Genomic DNA, 19,473 nt, shown 5'->3' with positions numbered 1-19,473 from the left:
GTCAAATCTATGTTTTGCAAAAATGTCACTGAATTCAACTAGTAGTTCACCTACTACTGCTTTTTGCTCATCATTGAGGGCCAATTTTTTCCACGGAAACTTGCTCAAAAAGGTGATTTTGTGATTTTACCTGTTGATTACCCTTTGGATCTAACTTCTCCATTTCTTGCAGTTTCAGCAATTGCTCAAAGAATTCTCTCTGCAAGGGCGACAAATTTGTCGGATCGGGGCACGTTTCAGGCGTTGGAAACCACAATTTTTCATATTCTGGAGCTGGCTTTGCTGGTGGACTTTTCTTTTCAGGGTATCTGTGACTTGAATTAGTTGATTTATTTCTGTTAAATAATTTTCACTCATTTTTGCGATATTTATTAACTGTGGGTCTAATTCTAACAATTTTTCAGCTTGATCAGACGTTAAGAACGAGAATTTCGCTATTTCTTCACTTTTTTTATAGTGACTGGGAGTTCAGTAATGTTCATGACGTAGATGTAAAGAAGATGCTATTTTCAGCAACTTTACTTAAAGAAGACGTTAATATTATTTCGCTATCCTTTTCAAAGATTTCATTTGGAATTATTACCCCACAAAGATCACTGAATGATTCTAGTTTGTCCTGAAGCTTGCATTCTAGTACTGCTTGTTGATTTGGTTGGAGTACTTGCTTTTTCTGTGAATAAACTCCGAATTTTTTACAATTTACTACCCTTCTGGTTTGTTTTTCTGGCTTTATTTCATTTATTTGCAGAGTTTGATCAGGGAATTTAATGTAGCTTTGTTCTGGGCAGATGCTAACTTTATGTTAAACAAAGAATGGGTTGCCTAATATTACAGGAGTTGTGACAATAAAACAAGGAAGTCTTCAGTGAATGTTTGTGTGCCCAATTTAAATGTAACTTTAATTGTTTTGTCAATTTTAACTATATTTCCGTTTGCCATTTTAACTTTATCTAGATCAGGCTTTTCTATTTCTGTTATTGAATTGATATTTTTGTTAATAAGTTCCCTGTAAAACTCGCGGCTTACCGCGTTTGCAAATGCTCCTGTATCAATTAGTGCGCGTCTTTCTAATTCTCCATTAAATTTAACTTTAACATAGGATAATGTTCTGCCTAAAAGTGGGACAATGCTAAATAATTGTTGAACATGTGCTACTGGCTTTAGGGTTTTAGTGTGGGTTGAGGAACTTGTGTTGGGAGTTGCACAGATTTATTCACTTTATTTTTATTACTATTTCTTTTGCGTTTTCTACGCTTTTTGTTACTTTCTCTATAAACTGGTTCCATTACTTTATCTAAACTAGGGCTGGACGGGCTTTCGTTATAATAATTAACTGAGTTTTTATAATTTTTATTTTGTTTTTTAAAGTTGGGTGGCTTCATTAGTTTTTTTGTTGAATAAATGGATAATTCATACCTCTCATAGTTCTTTTTTGAGGAATACTTGCACGATTAAACTGAGTTGCTTGTTGACTACCATATCGGTTTTGTGCTGGCGCTGAGCTGTCATAAACTATTCCCTGTCGAAGAAGATTTGCAGGGGTATTTTTAGTAGGAAACCGATAAATTGGTTTATTAACATAAGCTGGGTGAACAAATGGGGGGCTATCTGAAGGCTCAATCCAATAATTCCGAGTTTGTGGCTGTTCATTATAATAAACTGGTCTAGGGGCATTAAATTGTGGTCTAAACTCTCAATAATTATTGGCACGGGGAGCATACTGTTGCTGGGGCCGATAGTTTTGCTGAAATTGACGATAATTGGGCTGATATTTACGATAATTTGGTCGATAATTTTGATATTGGGGGCGGAAATTTGGCCTATAACTTTGTCTGTAGACTTGTTGCGGGTAATGTGGTGTGAAAATGTTTACTGGGGCTTGTTCTGATGGCTCATTTTTAGGTGCTACTCCCTGTTCAAGTTTTTGTTCAAGTTCTTTCTGATTATTTGAAATTTCTGAGTACTCTTCTGAGTACTTTCTGAGTACTCTTCTCTGTTACACATCTCCCTTATTGCAATTCGTTGGCTAGCTAAGGTGCATAATTGGTCAATTGTATCAGTATCTGGCCTTTCTAACAGCTTAGGCTGAAGCCAGTTCGGCATAGACTTAATGAAGAAGCGCTTTATTTGTTCATTTTTCCTGTTTTCTGACATTTCAAGGGCAGATTCCCTTGCTGCTGTCTCTGTTTCAAATCTACGGGCCTCAGTATCACCTCCTCCTGCTGCCGCTACTAATATTTCGGGTGCTGGATATGCTTTATTTGTTTCAGTTCTTAACTGTACTAAAAAATTTTTCACTGTGTCAGTTTTTGGATTAAACTTTTGGTTCTCCAACTTTATTATTCTGATCTCTCTCAAGTCGTCTTGTGTGAATCTGCTTCTTAGAGCTGTTATACTATCCGCAAAAACTAGTCTGGTAGCCTCTGGTAGGGTTAGGAAGTATCTTAAAGCATCTCATTTTAAATGTAATTGCAAAAAAATTGCTTGTTGCGCGGCTGCGATTGCTGCAAATCCGATTGCACCTGTTATTAACTGTTCAAATTCTTTGAAATTGTCAGTTTCTGATGCAGAGAAGTGTGTGATGTTGATTTTCGCGTGTGCCATTTTGCTTTTTACCCATTTAGATTAATTACTTATCGTTCAATCAGTCTTTTTTTCGTTCTAAAGTATTAAATAGCACACTTAACTTAACTTAATGGGAGAGATTAATTGGTTAATAGAGATAAAAAGTTAAATGAGTAGCACAAGAGATCAAAAAAAGAAACTACTGAAACCATTCGGTCAAAAAATAATAAAGATGGGCTGCTTATGAACCTGTTCCTAAAGCTCCAGTCGAGTTGTCAGACTTATATCGTTGAAGCCGTATGGGCCGCCGACGTCTCACCATTAAAGAGTGCCCCTTAGTCTAGGAAAATTCGTGGGGACCACGACCGCACAGGCCTTGTGGAAGCTGCACTCAGATAGGCAACAGCATAATGACCGAAAACACTGTTTGATTCATTAACCTCCTGGTTGGGGAAACGAGCTGGTTGGGGAAATTGAATATAATTGTTTTATTATTCTGTTTATATTTAGGTTTTGCCCTCTTTTAGTTAATATTTAAGTGATGGTTTCAGTAATTTAGCTTATTCTGATGTTATCTGATAATCGGTAATGATGTTGTCAAGGTTAATATCTTTATCAGATTGAAGTTTGTTCCGAATAAGGCCAAATTTGCGAACTTTTTGATTTAGACTTTTTGCTGTCCAATAAATAGCAACACGTTTATCATCTTTATCTAGCACAAAAATTACAATGGACTTATAAACTGAAGAGGACAAAGCGGTTACTATCTGAGCTTCTGTTTTATTACTGTTTTGCGTGTAGTTAATGTTATTTCGTTCAATATGTTCAACAAAATTGGGGGAAGCGCGACAATTATTAATAGCGGGGAGATTTTGTTCTTTTTAAATTGACATAAATAAAGCACCAAAATTATTTTTACAAATTCATTTACTCACAAATATCCTCGTTTGCAAATACCCTGTGTTGTTTTTGTCCGTTGTGACGGGTGTGGTTGAGTTTGTTCCAGTTGTTGCTCACTCAAACACTTTTGAAATATTGTTGCCTTTTGTCCACAAAGACACAAACACAGTTTCCACCCATTCTTTGTTTGTTACTGCTTTCTGCATTATCGTCTTGCTCGGAAAAGAAGTGATGGAAGCTGATTGAAGATTCTTAAGGTAGTGAAGTGGAAGAAGATAAGGAAAGTGTCAAAAGAAGAAAGAAAATGTCGAATTTATCAAAGAATTATTTATCAAGGTATTTTGGTCCGCTAAACTGGGAAACAGTTAGTAACTCCTGTCACCATGTTACGCACTGATTTTTACGTGTTCCTCATGGTGTTTTCTGAGCTTAATATTGGAGGTAATTAACTTGAACAATCAGCATTTTACGAGGACTTATTTAGAAGTTTCACAGTGCGATTTTTAGCAGATATTTTTTGAATAAATTTAGCTAGTGATAGCCTTTTATTGAGCGGTTGGGATGTGCAATATATCCACTAATTTGCCTTGTATTCCAGAGTTTTAATCGTTTGCAATTATGCTCTTAGGAAACCTGATCTAACTTAGTAATTTATAAAGATTTATCCAGTTCAATCTTTAATTATTTCAGCAAAAATAAGTTAACAGTTAATAACGAGAAGTTTTCTAGTTCTATCAAAGTTTTTCAAGATGTTAATCAACTGATTGTCAGGCTGGTTCTCCGGTGTTCTGGTGATCGTAGGTTCCGCAGGCTGTACCTTGAGTTGTATTGGTCCTTCGCAAATATTTACTGATCTACAAGTTGGACAATTTCCGGCTTTTGTACGTCTCTTGATGTTTGTTAAGTACATATACAACTTCCGTATTAGCACCTATTTTATCAGAATAAATACTTCACCAACTACATAATCTCACATGAAGTTATTTACTAATTATGCGAATTTATCTTCAAGAAACTCAAAAAAGTAAATTTTGAGGCTTTTAGGCACTTGCTAGGTTTATCAGTAAACTGTCAATCTGCGGGGGTTGTTTTTTTATAAACATAAACAAATTAGGGGTTACAGGCCTAGATGGAAATACTAACTATATATGGCCTTGAAACTAAATGAATATTATAGCACTAATTTATGGATATTTTAAGGAATATTATCACGTAACTATGAGGGACGAAATAGGGGCGTGTCATAAACTTTTGTGAAGAAAACTTTAAGAAAAATGTTTTCAAAGACCACACATCGTCAGCGCTACAAATATTAAAACTGACTTCGGGTAATAAACACCTCTTGCTAATGCCACTATTGGATTAAGCAACAGAAATAACAAAAAAGTGAAAAAAAAATGTAATTTTGCTTGTCAAATTATTTGAGTCGAAGTTAGCATAGCGAACAGACATTTATTATAATATTTATTCAGAGATCCTCATGAATCGGTAATAAAAACACTGCAAACATATCAAAAGCTCCACTAAATTTGAGAACATGGAAATTTGTAAAACTGATATATTCACCACTGTTTGTTAGAACAGAGTGCCCTCAATTTTGGTAAAAACGAATTGCTATATCGAAACTTCGGAGTTGGAACGGTACACCTGGCAAATTACATGCAAGTAATTAATAGCTCACTCAAGTGGAATTTCCAAAAGAAAAATAAAAAAACAAATAGACATGGGGCTCACAAAGCTTTAAAATTCGTTTCAATAAATGAAGTCAAGGAGTTAAAGAAAATGCGATATGAAAGAAAATGTTTATCTAAATAGATCTCCTATACTCTCCGTCTCTTGATCAACTTTTCTTTGTTAGCCTGCAGAAAACGCCTTTTTTGCTGTTTAGTGATAACTTTGCAGGACGAAACAACGCAACCTACATAATCTCTGTGTTTTCATTTGTAAAATATAAAGCAAGCAATGAGAACAGAGGGCAGCACTTCAAAAATTCATTAAAGCAGAAAATCTTTAATCTCAATCTCAAAAAATTCGAGAGCTCGCAATTACTCATTTGGACTGCTCTCATTAATGTTTTGGTGGGAATACATTCTACACTCGATTAACTCACTTTTCAGTAGTCCCAGAAGAGCTAAGCTCTCAAATAGAGCTTCTTTAGTGTTTAAAAAAAATGGCTAGTTGTAGCCTAACAGCAGCTAAAATTTACAGTGTTATGCTGCTCTAAGTTAGCCAAAAAAACAGGAAAAAGGTTATGACCTTACATTCACAGATAGAAAGAAAAAAGGAGCAGATTTTCAATCCAGACAGAAGAAACCATCGATGGTGCTTTCAAAAGTCTGCAAAAAGTGCTTTAATAATTATTTTAGCGCGCGTTTGCTTGTGTTTCAGGTTGTTTTAATTTCAGGTAGCTTTGTGCTAAAACATTTAATTTTTCTTAAATCAGTAAACAAAATTAATGCTCATAAAAAATTTTGAATAATTAGTTGAGTGTTTGATCAATTTTTGAATCTGGTGTTCGGAAACAGTTTAAAACGAAACAAATATCCAAAAAAACAAAAAACAACAGAAAGCTGAAAACTACGAAGAATATTTTTTTTGAGACAGGCTCAAAAACTGCCCAGGTTGTCATCCTAGTATGACTACTAAGAAATCATACATTATCCTTGAATGATTAACAAGAAATCATATATGAACCTAGTATAATTACCAAGAATCATACATCTGTTTCCACAAATGTATCCACCATTTATGTTTTTTATAATTTTATTCGGTAAGGCTCCACATATGTGATTCCCCGGCATCACTTGGTGATCCGCCAAAAAGACCCTAACGTTGAATATCATTTTCAAAGTTGGACACTAAAAAAAGAGTAAGCAAATAGATGACTAAAATTTTCATATTCTCAGAAGCCAGTTAATACTAATAAGCGCTCATTTTAAGAAATGTTTAATAAAATTGCATATTCAAATTTCAAATTCGTTTTAAGAATATGTTCAAATTGCAAGTTATATTTTTAGTGCACACAAAAAAATCAAATGTGGATTGAAACTGTGATATCAAAATTCAATGTCCTCTGACTACATTATACGACAATTTGCGGCACCAGTCAATGTTTTTGTGTCATGTATGACCTTGTACTATTTCCACGAAATTTTTTCAGCTTCGATAGAAAATGAAATTAGGCTTGGAAATCTTTTAGTATGATCCCTGTATGATTTCTCGGAAATCATACATGATCCTTGTATGACTACTAAGAATTTTGTACGATGAGCAACCCGGGTGACTAAATCGTTGTTCGCTAGGCTAACTGCTTTAGTTAGTGTTACATTAGTTTGAGTTATCAAGATTTCAATTGCCAATGGCTTATAACGTGCAAAATGACTTGAAGTTTTCAAGGACGACAACAAAGGTTTTCAGAATCGGCAATGAAGTTTCTCACAGTTTAATAATGAATCTGTTAATGCAGGTTCCACAACGAAAGTCAATTCGAATACTTTAACATGGCTGGGAACGTTTTACAGCAAGTATCTTGCTAGGTTTAAGCGACATTGAAATTGGCGAATTATGTGAGGCAGTACTGTCGAAAGAATACTTTTGACAACTTTAACAATTTAACAAAATATTTCGGAGCTGTCTTCGTAAGAATGATTAAAATTAATTCATATTCATTGTGTCTTTCCTAACAGATTGGTACAAATTTCGAGCAAAGAGGTCACGAAATTGCATAACTTTAAAAATCGGTATCATTTCTTAATTTTATTGCGGTAATAATTACATTTATTCTTTAGAGGAAGATTTGAACGTCTAAGAACATATTACATCTATCTTTGCTGGAACAACTTGTTAATCTTTTTAAAATTACAATTTGCAATATGAAACTCGAAAGGAAGAAAAGACTGCACCAAAGGCATGAAACGTTCCAAAACTGGAAAATGTTTACAAAAATTAAACTCTGAGTGTGGGATAGGGGCTTGCGTAACAATTTTGTTGTGAAAGTGTGCTGCTGTGAGTGTTTGCTCGTTTCTACTCCCCTTTTTACCCATAAGCTAACTGTTAACAGCATTGATAAAGTGTGACTAAAGTTAAAACGAAGTTGCAGAATTATAAAGCTGACTGAAGGTCAGATAAATAGTACAAGATGTCCAATTCTAGACCACAAAATTAGCACCAAAAATGAACACCTTCTTCAACATCATTTTGTTTAAATTTGGCTTCAATTTTGATTGAACACGAGAATCACTGACTGAAACTTGTTTCATTCGATTTTGAGCAGTTTTTGCCCTCAAAGTTTGAAAAATTTATTTATCTTTGGAAATTTCAACTTTCGTTTGAAAAAACGATCCAATTAAAATGGAAACTGCGGCAAGCCAGCAGGCGTATAAAGTATTAGTTTTTATGGAATTAACCATTTTATACAAGTATAATTTTCAGTCCAATTTTTATCCAATTATAAACAAATTTTAAGATTTAGAAAACTATTTCTTTATATCTCCCACTGTTTGTGCTGTTTTTGCAGCCCCAATAATTATGAATTTTGTCAAAATGTGCCAAAAGTATCCTGACGTTGATTTGCACACACTGGCCTGACTGATTTCAAACACCACAAAAACGAACTCAATTTGTTTTGGCATATTCTTGAAAGAGTGATTGGTAAATTAGTTGCAGTTAGCGGTCATTGAAGAGGGTCTGTTGGTGAAAATATTATACCTAATAGACCGGTTTTGAGGCACGTCATTATCCAGAATATTTTGTGGGTCTACAATAACAAACGAAAATTTCAGACCAAAACAAAAAATTTCATTAAATTTTGAAAGAAAACTTTGTCGCAGCCGTTAAAACCATAATCTATTCACCAAAAAAGATGAAACCAACTGCTCTTTTTCTGAACTTCATTGTTGAGATATGTCACCTCTGAATAATGGTACTAGGTAACAACTGTTTAAAAGAGAACAAAAAGGCTATAGTTAAAAACTCATTGGTGTTTTTTGAAAACAATTAACCTCAAAGACCTAGAAAAATTAGCATGAAAAATGAACACCTTCTTCAACATCATTTTGTTTAAATTTGGCTTCAATTTTGATTGAACAAGAGAATCACTGACTGAAACTTATTTCATTCGATTTTGAGCAGTTTTTCTCCTCAAAGTTTGAAAAATTTATTTATCTTTGGAAATTTCAACTTTCGTTTGAAAAAACGACCCAATTAAAATGGCAACTGCGGCAAGCCAGCAGGCGTATAAAGTATAAGTTTTTATGAAATTAACCATTTTATACAAGTATAATTTTCAATCCAATTTTTATCCAATTTTAAAAAAATTTTAAGATTTAGAAAACTATTTCTTTATATCTCCCACTGTTTGTGCTGTTTTTGCAGCCCCAATAATTATGAATTTTGTCAAAATGTACCAAAAGTATCCTGACGTTGATTTGCACACACTGGCCTGACTGATTTCAAACACCACAAAAACGCACTCAATCTGTTTTGGCATATTCTTGAATGAGTGATTGGTAAATTAGTTGCAGTTAGCGGTCATTGAAGAGCGTCTGTTGGTGAAAGTATTATACCTAACAGTCCAGTATTAAGGCACGTCATTACCCAGAATATTTTGTGGGTCTACAATAACAAACGAAAATTTCAGACCAAAACAAAAAATTTCATTAAATTTTGAAAGAAAACTTTGTCGCAGCCGTTAAAACCATAATCTATTCACCAAAAAAGATGAAACCAACTGCTCTTTTTCTGAACTTCATTGTTGAGATATGTCACCTCTGAATAATGGTACTAGGTAACAGCTGTTAAAAAGAGAACAAAAAAAATTCATTGTTGTTTTTTGGAAACAATTAACCTCAAAGACCTAGAAAAAACAGCTAGCAAAAAACATTAAAAGTGATCTTTTGCTTTTTTAAAATGAACCATGGAGATCTGACAATATTCATAACGTGCCATACGTCAATAGAAGAACGTTAAATATACGGATATCAAACGATAAACCAATATTTTGCGAAAAACCGGTATCGAAGCCCTTAAAATAATAAGCAATGGAAAGAAAACCTTAAATATGTCAATTGTGCTTCTCTTAAACAGCATTAATTTGGCATTTGACCAGTAGTTATTGCAACTAGGTAAAAAATGGACAACAAAGAACAGCAAAACACCAAATCGAAAAATAAACATCTTTATAATTCTTTTTAAAACATTTGTTTTCAAAGTCCTGAAAAACTTTAGCTATCACCTGAAATCAGTAAATACGTTTTTTTATTCCTCCATAGGAAGCCGCAAAGACTTGAAGTTATCCAGAATTTAAAATACAATTTCAAAAAACGGCAAATAAAGACAAAATTCAAAAATAAAAATAGTCATTGGCATAAAAAACCGTCATCGAAGCTGTTAAAACAATCAGCAATACAATAGGAACTTGAGATATGCAAGTTTGGCTTTTGGTTAAAAGGAGACAAAAAGAACAGCAAACTGCAAATTTAAAAATACGTCTTGTACTTTTTAAATCATTTGATTTCAAAGGCATAAAACTTTAGCTTTCAACTGAAATCAGTAAATAGTTTCTTTTCTTTATCCATAGAAAGCCGCTAAGGGCTTTGTCAAATCTTTGCTCCAGAATTTGTCAAACCACCATAAAATTATAGACAAAAAGAATATTCTGATGGTTTCTAGTTCAAAAATTCTCCTTGTGAAACAAATAGCTAATGGTATTATTGGCTTCAAACTTTATAACTTGAATGTAAATTTGCAAGTATTTCTGTATCTGTTGTTACTTTGCAGTAGTGTCCTACTACTTGGCTTTACCAAAATTGGCGTTATTTGTTTAAAAAGAGGCTATATGTAAGTCTCTCTGTTCATTTATTGACAAAAGCTGATGGTTTTTTGATTTTTTAATTTATTTGCTTCCAAAAAAATCATTGGTTTTCTGAGCCTTTTTTCTCCTTTTTTGTCTACTATTTACGTTGTTTCCTTAAAAACAGATATCATCTGGTTTCTACTTAAGAACCAGAGAGTTTCTGTGGTTTCGGTTTTATCTGGTTTTGTTAATAAGTGCTTTTCAAAGTAAATATTGAGGTTATGCCGTAGTTAATGTACTTTTTTTGTTTATTTTGTTGTTTGCATTGTCGTGTAGTCTTATTAATGGCAGGCCTCATGGGCACCGTAATGCCACACGATATTATTCAATTCCTTTAGTTTGGCTTTGTACAATTATTTTTACTCAAACATCTATTTTGAAACAGCTCATTTGGTAGACAACTAAGTAGAGAATGTAAAACGTGTAGAGAATGGGAACGAATGCAAAGAATGTAAGCGAGTTCAGACGGACAACGAATGCAAAGAATGTTAGCGAGCATTATGTGCAGACGGACATCACCGAGCCTGCTTGTTACATTTTCAACAAGTTTTCAAAAAAATATGAATTTAATTATCCAAAAAAAAAAACGTTTCGCAGAGCTTTGAATTGATTAGCGAAGAAATTGAGAACAAAGCAAATCATATTTTCAGCGACGATATCCAAACATTCTTGAGAAGAAATGAAAGCAATGCTTACTCTTGTAAAAATGTTGGCTATTGCTCTTGACCTAGAGAGTTTTTACAGCTTCACTTCTCAAGTTCCAGACAGTTACATGTAGTTAGTATGGTTCCTTTTATCATGTATTCCCATATCGCTAATTGCACTGAATTTAATTCAGAAAACTAACCTTAAACAACGTCCTCTTGGTATACTAAAACAAAAACAAAAACAATATTTGAATGAAGTTCTGCAAAAAAGTGAAAATATAACTTGATTAACTAAGAAAAAGTAGTAAATATGTGTATTTTTCAGTCTTCTGTAAGTTTACATGAGAAACACCGTATGCAGAAAAAACGTTCAAAACTAACAAGTTAAACGTGTTTCTAAAAGAAGAAAAGTCCGGTGCTAATTAGACTTATTTGAAAATGCTGTAAGAGTTAATATTCCAAATAATGAGTTCTATCTTTGAGCAAAAAAAAACTTTAGACCAAATAAACCGATAGACCAAAGTTCTCTTTGATCCTTTAACTTTAACAAAAAATAGCTACGGGAAAAAGTAACGTTGCACAGTTCAAGGATTGTGAAAAATGCAGTGAAACTTAAAATTCTATAATTGCAAAAAGCGAACCATACTATTGATTGATAATGAGTTAGTTATTGAGTTTGATATTGAGGTCGTTATAATGGTCTTACATGAGTCATAAATTGGTGCAGCAATATTTTACTATTCTACCAATATCAGTTAACCAACAATGCGTTATTTTACTGTTTAATACAAAACAATCTACATTCATTATTATAAAACAAAGTTGGTTAATTCAATATAAAACTATTCTAATTAATTGTTCCGACCCCACTTGTGGGGGGAGGAACTATATAATCAAATGGTTTTTTCGTTCAGACAATTTTGGCCGATCGATATATTCACCATAGAGAAATTTAAGTAGTATCATTACAAAGCTCGTCCCGCGTAGAATTTGAAACTAAGAAGATTTTTTGAATTTCGTTTTTTTTTCGAGGAGTTATGGAGCATTGAAGTTTTGTGTTAACACGGGATATTTGGCATGATTTTGTTCTCTTTTAGTATAATTTTTCTTCAAATTAAGATTTTTTTTAATAAAAATGTTGATTCGAAATTACATTTTACGCCACAAAATGAATCAATTTTGAGTTCCTAATAGACGAAAGGTGACAAAAAGGCTCGTTCTGGTCTCATAGGGAAGTTCACTAAAAAATTGAATTCTATTTGAGAGCTCTTTTTTTTAGAAAACATTTCATTTTTTTTTGTTTCCTAAGGTCACCAAGAGACTAGTCACTTTTCATATCAAGGTTCCGTTAATTACAAACCTGATTTACAGTCTAAGAAAGCCCATTGAACACGAAATTCGTTTTCAAGGAATCAATTGTGCTTTTTTTTACTTCAACTGTGAGTTTTCGTAATTTTAAACGAAATTATGATTTGATTTTTGAGGCTTTAGTAACGTTTGGAGTCATATGGCATAAACTCTTTGACTAAAAGTACAATAGGCTTTGTAATAAGCATTATGTGAACCCTTCTAGAGCTTTGCGTAGACAGCTAGCTAATGTCTGTTGAGACTTTGATGTAATCATAAACAAATTTGAAGGGTGAATTGTAAGTGAGTCTCAGAAAAACAAGATCCTCTTCCTTTTTCTATTACATCAAAAATATTCTGGTTAGTGGCTTGATCTTCTAACTATTGGTGTTATGACTTCGATGCACGAGTTTTAAATATAGCTTCCGATGAAAGCTATTGCATTTAATAGCGTTGATATTAATGTTTTTCTCAAAAATTTCGGGGATTTAATGTATTTGTTCGTGTTTGTTTATTTATTGATACCAAACTGTTAAAAAGAAGAAGGCCATTCCTGTTTTGAAAAAATTGAAAGGTGAAACGTGTTTTTCGAAAAGTTCATCTTTTAATGGCTTCGACAATTTTCTCGCTCATTTTGTTTTGAATTTCCTGCTTTTGCCTTTTTTTATTCTTTAGGTAGACGTAAAATGCTGACCAGTCTTGTAAGTTTGTAATTGACATTTATTTGAATGATATTAACGGAAGCAGTCAGTTCATGGCGAATAGTCTTAAAGTTTTTTATGAAAACGGGATATTTGGCATGACTTTGTTCTCTTTTAGTGAAATATTTCCTCAAATTAAGATTTTTCGATTAACAAATGTTGACCCAAAATTACATTTCAAGCCACAAAATGGATGAAATTTGAGTTGCTAATAGACAAAAGGTAATAAAGAGACTCGTTCTGAACTCGTAGGGAAGTTCACTAAAAATCGCATTCTATTTGACAGTTCTTTTTTAGAAAACCTTTCATTTTTTTTGTTTTCTTAAGTCACCAAGAGACTAGTCATTTTTCATATCGAAGTTTTGTTAATGAAAAACGTGATTTACAGTCTAATAAAGCCCATCGAACAAAAAAATTGTTTTCAAGGAATCGCTTGTGTTTTTTTGGCTTCAACTGTGAGTTTTCGTAGTTTTAAATGAAATTTTTATTTGTTTTTTGAAGCTTTAGTATCAATTTGGAGTCATATGGCATGAAATCTTTGACTAAAAGTTCAATAGGTTTTGTAATGAGCAATATGTGGAATTTTCTAGAGCTTTGCGTAGAAAGCTAATGGCTGTTGAGACTTTGAAAAAGATTTTTTGAGAAATTTTTTTGACATTAACCAATAATAAACTAATTTTCGTGAATTGTAAGTTAGTCTCAGTAAAGACAAGACCCTCTTCCTTTCAATTACATCCAAAATAATCTGGACAATGGTTTAATCCTCTAACTATTGGTGTTGTGACTTCGATGCACGAGTTTTAAGTAATTTTTTTTTAATTTTTGGATATTTTTTTCGTAATTTTGTTTCCTTTTAGAATTTTAACATAATATCTTAATATTGATAGCTGCATTAGCTCAGAGACGACGTTCAATGGGTCATACATGAATTTACTGAAATTATCTGGGCAAGATTTATGTTTTAAATTGCTTCAAAGCTTTCCTCCCGCACTTTTCTACTTAATTTGGCTTTTGCCTGTAATTGTTGGCTTTCATAGTCAATGACTTATTGTGATGTCTTATTGATGCTTACGGATGACAAACATCCTGGTCGTCTCATCGAGGCATAACTTAGCCTATTTATTACATTCAGTTGAAAGCTATTGAATTTAATAGCGTTGGTATTAGGGTTTTTCACAAAAATTTCGGGGATTTAATGTATTTGTTCATGTTTGTTGATTTATTGGAGCCAAATTGTTAAGCAGAAGAATCCCATTCCTGTGTTAAAAAAATTTTAAGTTGATACTTGCTTTTTGAAAAGTTCATCTTTTAATGGCTTCGACACTTTTCTCGCTCATTTTTTTTTTGGTGTTTTTGCATTTTTTTTATTCTTTAGGTAGCCGTAAAAAGCTGACCAGTCTTGCAAGTTTGCATTTGACATTTAATTGAATGATATTAACGGAAGCAGTCAGTTCATGGCGAATAGTTTTAAAGGTTTTTTTGAAAACGGGAAATTTGGCATGACTTTGTTCTCTTTTAGTGTAATCTTTCCTCAAATTAAGATTTTTTCAATAAAAAAAATGTCGACCCAAAATTACATTTCAAGCCACAAAATGGATGAAACCTGAGTTGCTAATAAAAAGATTCCATTTTTTTGTTTTCTCAATTCACCAAGAGACGCTCAGCTTTCAAGGACGCTCGTCTTTTAAAGGACGGTCGTTTTTTTGGTGTCGACTTCGAGGCATCACTTAGCCTATTTATTAGCTTCCGTTGAAATCTATTGAATTTCATACCGTTGATATTACAGTTTTTCTCAAATATTTCGGGGATTTAATGTGTTTGTTCATGTTTGCTGATTTATTGGAGCCAAATTGTTAAAAAGAAGATTCCCATTCCTGTTTTAAAGAATTGAAAGTTGAAGCGTGTTCTTTGAAAAGTTCATCTTTTCATGGCTTCGACGCTTTTCTCGCTCATTTTTTTTTAAATTTGCTGTTTTTGCCTGTTTTTTTATTCTTTAGGTAGCCGTAAAATGCTGACTGGTCTTGTAAGCCTGTATATGACAATTGATTGAATGGTGTTACCGGAAGCAGTCAGTTTATGGTCAATAGTTTTAAAATTGATGAGATTATTTATTTTTTAGATTTTTAAGGATGTTTCATTTTTTTCATTTTTTGTTTTTCTTTTTGTCAACTTGAAACTTATTCTCATTGTTGACAGGTCCATACGATTCCTTGTATTGTGGTTATTCATTGCAGTTCAAAAATTAACATCTTTACTAATTTTATGATGTAGCTGATATTATGTTTGTAGGACAATATCCGTTTTCATGTGAGTTGTGTTTGTGTGTTTTTTTTCGCTCGCTTTAGCACAATCGCTTTATAACAGTTCCCCATGATTTTCAAATGTGGCGCAGTAGAAACTACATACTCATTCAGTGTAATTTTAACTGAATTCATTTAAATTGAAATTTGAAAAAAATATTCAGATATTAGCTAATCATTTTATTGGATTCGCAAATTTGTGTTTCCGCAATATTTGTAACTTCTTGTTCGTAATTTTTATAGTTGTTCTGCGTCTGCAATCCGTTCTTATGGCTAATCTCACCAAAGACAGGTCCTATTCTTTTTATTATAGGTTTTTAGTAAATTTATCAGGAATTATTTTGTTAAAAGCTAATGATTTTTAGGACTATTGAAACTACTTGGTTTTAAAATTGTTGATTGACTATTGAAATTCTTCTCATTTCTTCTGTTTTCGGCGGTATTTTACTACTCTCACTGAGGAAAAAATCCACCTGCTGTGTAGTTAGGAAAAAAGTAAATTTGTGTAGTTAGTATGTTGTCTCATTGTAATTTGACGTTGTTACCCGGTGCTTTTTTTCTTAGATATTGAGCTTTTGCCGTAAAATTTTTGTTTTTGCTTTTTGTTCTTGTACTTTTTAAATGTTCTTGTGAGTCTTAAATAATTTTTTTTTAATTTTTGGATATTTTTTTCGTAATTTTGTTTCCTTTTAGAATTTTAACATAATATCTTAATATTGATAGCTGCATTAGCTTAGAGACGACGTTCAATGGGTCAAACATGAAGTTATCTGAGAAAGACTTGTGTTTTAAATTGCTTCAAAGCTTTCTTGCCGCACTTTTCTACTTAATTTGGCTTTTGTGTAATTTTAACTGAATTGATTTAAATAGAAATTTGAAAAAAATATACAGATATTAGCTAATCATTTTTATGGATTCGCAAATTTGTGTTTCCGCAATATTTGTAATTTCTTGTTCGTAATTTTTAGAGTTGCTCTGCGTCTTCAATCTGTTCTTATGGCTAATCTAACCAAAGACAGGTCCTATTCTTTTTATTACAAGTTTTTTGTAAATTTATCAAGAATTATTTTGTTAAAAGCTAATGATTTTTAGGACTATTGAAACTACTTGGTTTTAAAATTGTTGATTGACTATTGAAATTCTTCTCATTTCTTCTTCTTTTTGGCGGTATTTTACTAGTCTCACTGAGAAAAAAGTCCACCTGCTGTGTAGTTAGGAAAAAAGTGAATTTGTGTAGTTAGTATGTTGTCTCATTGTAATTTGACGTTGTTACCCGGTGCTTTTTTCTTAGATATTGAGCTTTTGCCGTGAAATTTTTGTTTTTGCATTTTTGTTCTTGTACTTTTTTTTATCTCGTTGTCTTTTCAACGGCAGATTTTGTTGATTTATTAACTATTTCAGTACTATTTCAATTATTAGTTTGGTTGTGTAACGATTTTTTAAACAATTATTTCTGATTAACTCTTTGTCAAAAATGTAAGTCAAAAGACAGTTAACTCAAAAATGTAGATGAGCTTGGGTCGGAACATCATGAGCGAACGCACATTAATGAGCCTCTTTGTTCTAATTAAATAATCAACTCTTTGGAAAGTTTACTTAATAATGATACATCACATTTCGGCTATTCCTTTACATATTAGTAGAACTAAAGGTTAATTACAATTTTGTGCAGCACAAGTTCATACGCATGTCTTTTAACGCAACCCAATGCAACCCAGGGCGAGGTGCGAACGCTAAAAATTGCTAAAAAGTGTAAAATTTGCGGTGAATGTGGCGGAAAAAAAGTATGAATTGCAATGTTTAGTGTTGAATGCGGTGGAAAAAAACATATTCAACAAACTAAGAGTCGCAAATGTTACAAAGTGTTACTGCTAAAAATTACTGTAAGTTTCTTGCGGAGCATTTCTGTAAGATTCAAGATTTTTAGCTGTGAATTTTTTTCACCGCTTCCCAGTGGTTGCGGCGAATTGTTTTTCTTCACCGCTTAAGCGCTGAAAATAAAAAATTCGCCGCTGAGAAACAAAAATCTCACAAAAAATCACTGCTGCAAAAAACAAATCTTTCAAAAATTCACCGCTGAAAAACGCAAATTTTACAAAAATTCACCGCTTTCACCGCATCGTCGAAAAGAATGCGGGCGGTTTGCGTTGAAAATTATTCACCGCATTTCTTTCATCAAATTTTTGATAAAAATTTGACCCCGGAATATATATATATATATATATATATATATATATATATATATATATATATCAAGATGAATAAAAGAGCAGTTCCAAAACTTTCGCAATCCAACTATTTTCGTTCACGATTCAGGCAAAAAGCGGTGAATAAGTTCACGGCTTAGAGAGATAAAGGCGAGACCAGACAATACCTGTCATCGCTGTGTACAGATGTTAGAATTTACATAGGTGTTAGGAAAAGTGATAGAAAGTTTACTGCGTACAACGGAATTGAGTCATCAAGTGATTGAGACTGAATGAAATGAACTAAAGTTTGAACAGATTCCCGAATGGGTTGATAGTATAATAATATATGGGTGTTAGTCGTGTTTATAATAGTAGATGAGTTTTTGTTTCAGTTCCTGACGGGTACTTCCGTACCACACTCCCCCTTTTTCAATTTTTCGGCATTTATATGTCGAAAATATGATTGAGGTGGTCAGCGTCGTCTGGGTCCAATGATGAAATGGGGCTCTGATCTAGGGTTGTGCGGTGCGGGATTTCCGAAAGGGCCCTGCTGTAGCTCGACTGCGGGCTATCACTATGATCCCGGTTCCTGCATCTCTCGTCGTCAGACAGTGAGTGCCCTATGGAGATGTTGGTATCCTTGTTTGCTATCCTTGTGGGTTCCGTGGGTGGGGGTTCTTGTGCTGCAGTCATTGGCGCTGTTAGTGGTTCCTCTGGCATGATGTTGTGGTCGCTGTCCGACTCTATTAGGATGGTGACCGGTACCTCGTCATCTATGGTTGGTTGCTGTTGTTGTTGAATGGCCCGGGTGGGTTCCGTGCTTATGTTTTGTGTTTGTTGTATATGCTGCTCTATGTTCCGAACGGGTGCGGATGGAGTTTTTTTCATGTTGTCTTTGTTTATGGGTAGTTTTTGCACAATTCGCTCAACGGATCCTCGGCCTTTGTTAGGTGTGTGCATAATGTCTTTCGGCGAACTTGAAGTGACGATTGTTATCGGGCTTTGTAATGGCGAGTCGGATACTAGATTGATGACTTCTACAGTATCCGAGTTGTTCCACCTGTCCAGATCAGTGCTTACAATGGAGGAGTATCGTTGTTGCCTTCGTTTCGCTTGTTCGAGTTTCGACTGGGCTAGTGCTGCCTGTTTTGGTTTGGCTTCGAATTGTGGAACGTTTGTTCTTTTTGTGGGCTGCTGTGCTTTTCTTCTGGGGCTTCCTGCTTTGCCCTTCCTTTGTTTTTGTTTTCGTTTCGTTGTGGTGTCTTTCTTGGTTGGCTTGGTGGCGGCTTGTTGTGTTTGTCTGCTTGTGCCCGGTTGGGGTTCAGCCTGTTGTTGTGTTGACTGTTCCGCTGCCCATTTCTCTTTTTTTTTCTTCACATGTTTTTGCGCCGTAGGTGCGCGTTTTGTGGCCAGGGGTTCTTCGTCTGAGTCTGATTCAGCGCCGGGGGACTGGTATTGTATGTCCAGATGGGGCTCAGAGTCAGAGTCTTGATTCCAGATGCCTGCCTCGCTCAGCATGGCCTGCTTCAGTTTCTTCTTGTCTTGTTTTGTTTGTGTCAGGTGGATCCCCAGTTTTTGTAGTATGTCCCTGCCCAGTAGGTTCACGGTGTTGTTTGGCACTACCAGTATTTCACAGTCTTTTGCTACTGAGTTTCCTGACGAGAGGTGTATCTTGAGTGTGCTGATTACTTTAATTTTATTGTTGTTGAAGCATCGAAATTCTCCTAGTTTGGGTGTGTTGTTTTGTATTTCCTTCCCAAGTTTGTTTATCAAATTGTTTGCTGTTTGTTGTGATATGAAGCTTCTTGGACTTCCTGTGTCGACTAGCCAATGTATCTTACATTTTCCCGATTGGGTCTCTAACCAATATTCTCCTATTTGGGTTTTTTTTGTTTATCTTATTAACCTTTGTTTGTTTCCAGTCCCATTTAACTAGATTGATTGTGTTCCAGTCGTCCATCATTTCCCTTA

At 33.8% G+C, this 19,473-nt stretch overlaps 1 protein-coding gene across 1 annotated transcript in view; it reads right to left on the bottom strand.

Annotated features, from left to right (window-relative positions):
* LOC142337087 (lactosylceramide 4-alpha-galactosyltransferase-like) overlaps nt 1–11,240 on the bottom strand; it is a 147,027-nt gene extending 135,787 nt beyond the window's left edge. Inside the window, exon 1 of the mRNA XM_075386157.1 lies at nt 11,166–11,240. The gene's annotated coding sequence lies outside the window, so the exon portion shown is untranslated. The remainder of the gene's footprint in view (nt 1–11,165) is intronic.
* Nucleotides 11,241–19,473: the final 8,233 nt, after the last annotated feature.

The sequence above is a fragment of the Convolutriloba macropyga genome, chromosome 3 (assembly GCF_964194025.1).
Source record: "Convolutriloba macropyga chromosome 3, txConMacr16.3, whole genome shotgun sequence".
Taxonomy (NCBI): domain Eukaryota; kingdom Metazoa; phylum Xenacoelomorpha; order Acoela; family Convolutidae; genus Convolutriloba; species Convolutriloba macropyga.
This window is presented reverse-complemented; position numbering and strand designations above follow the sequence as displayed.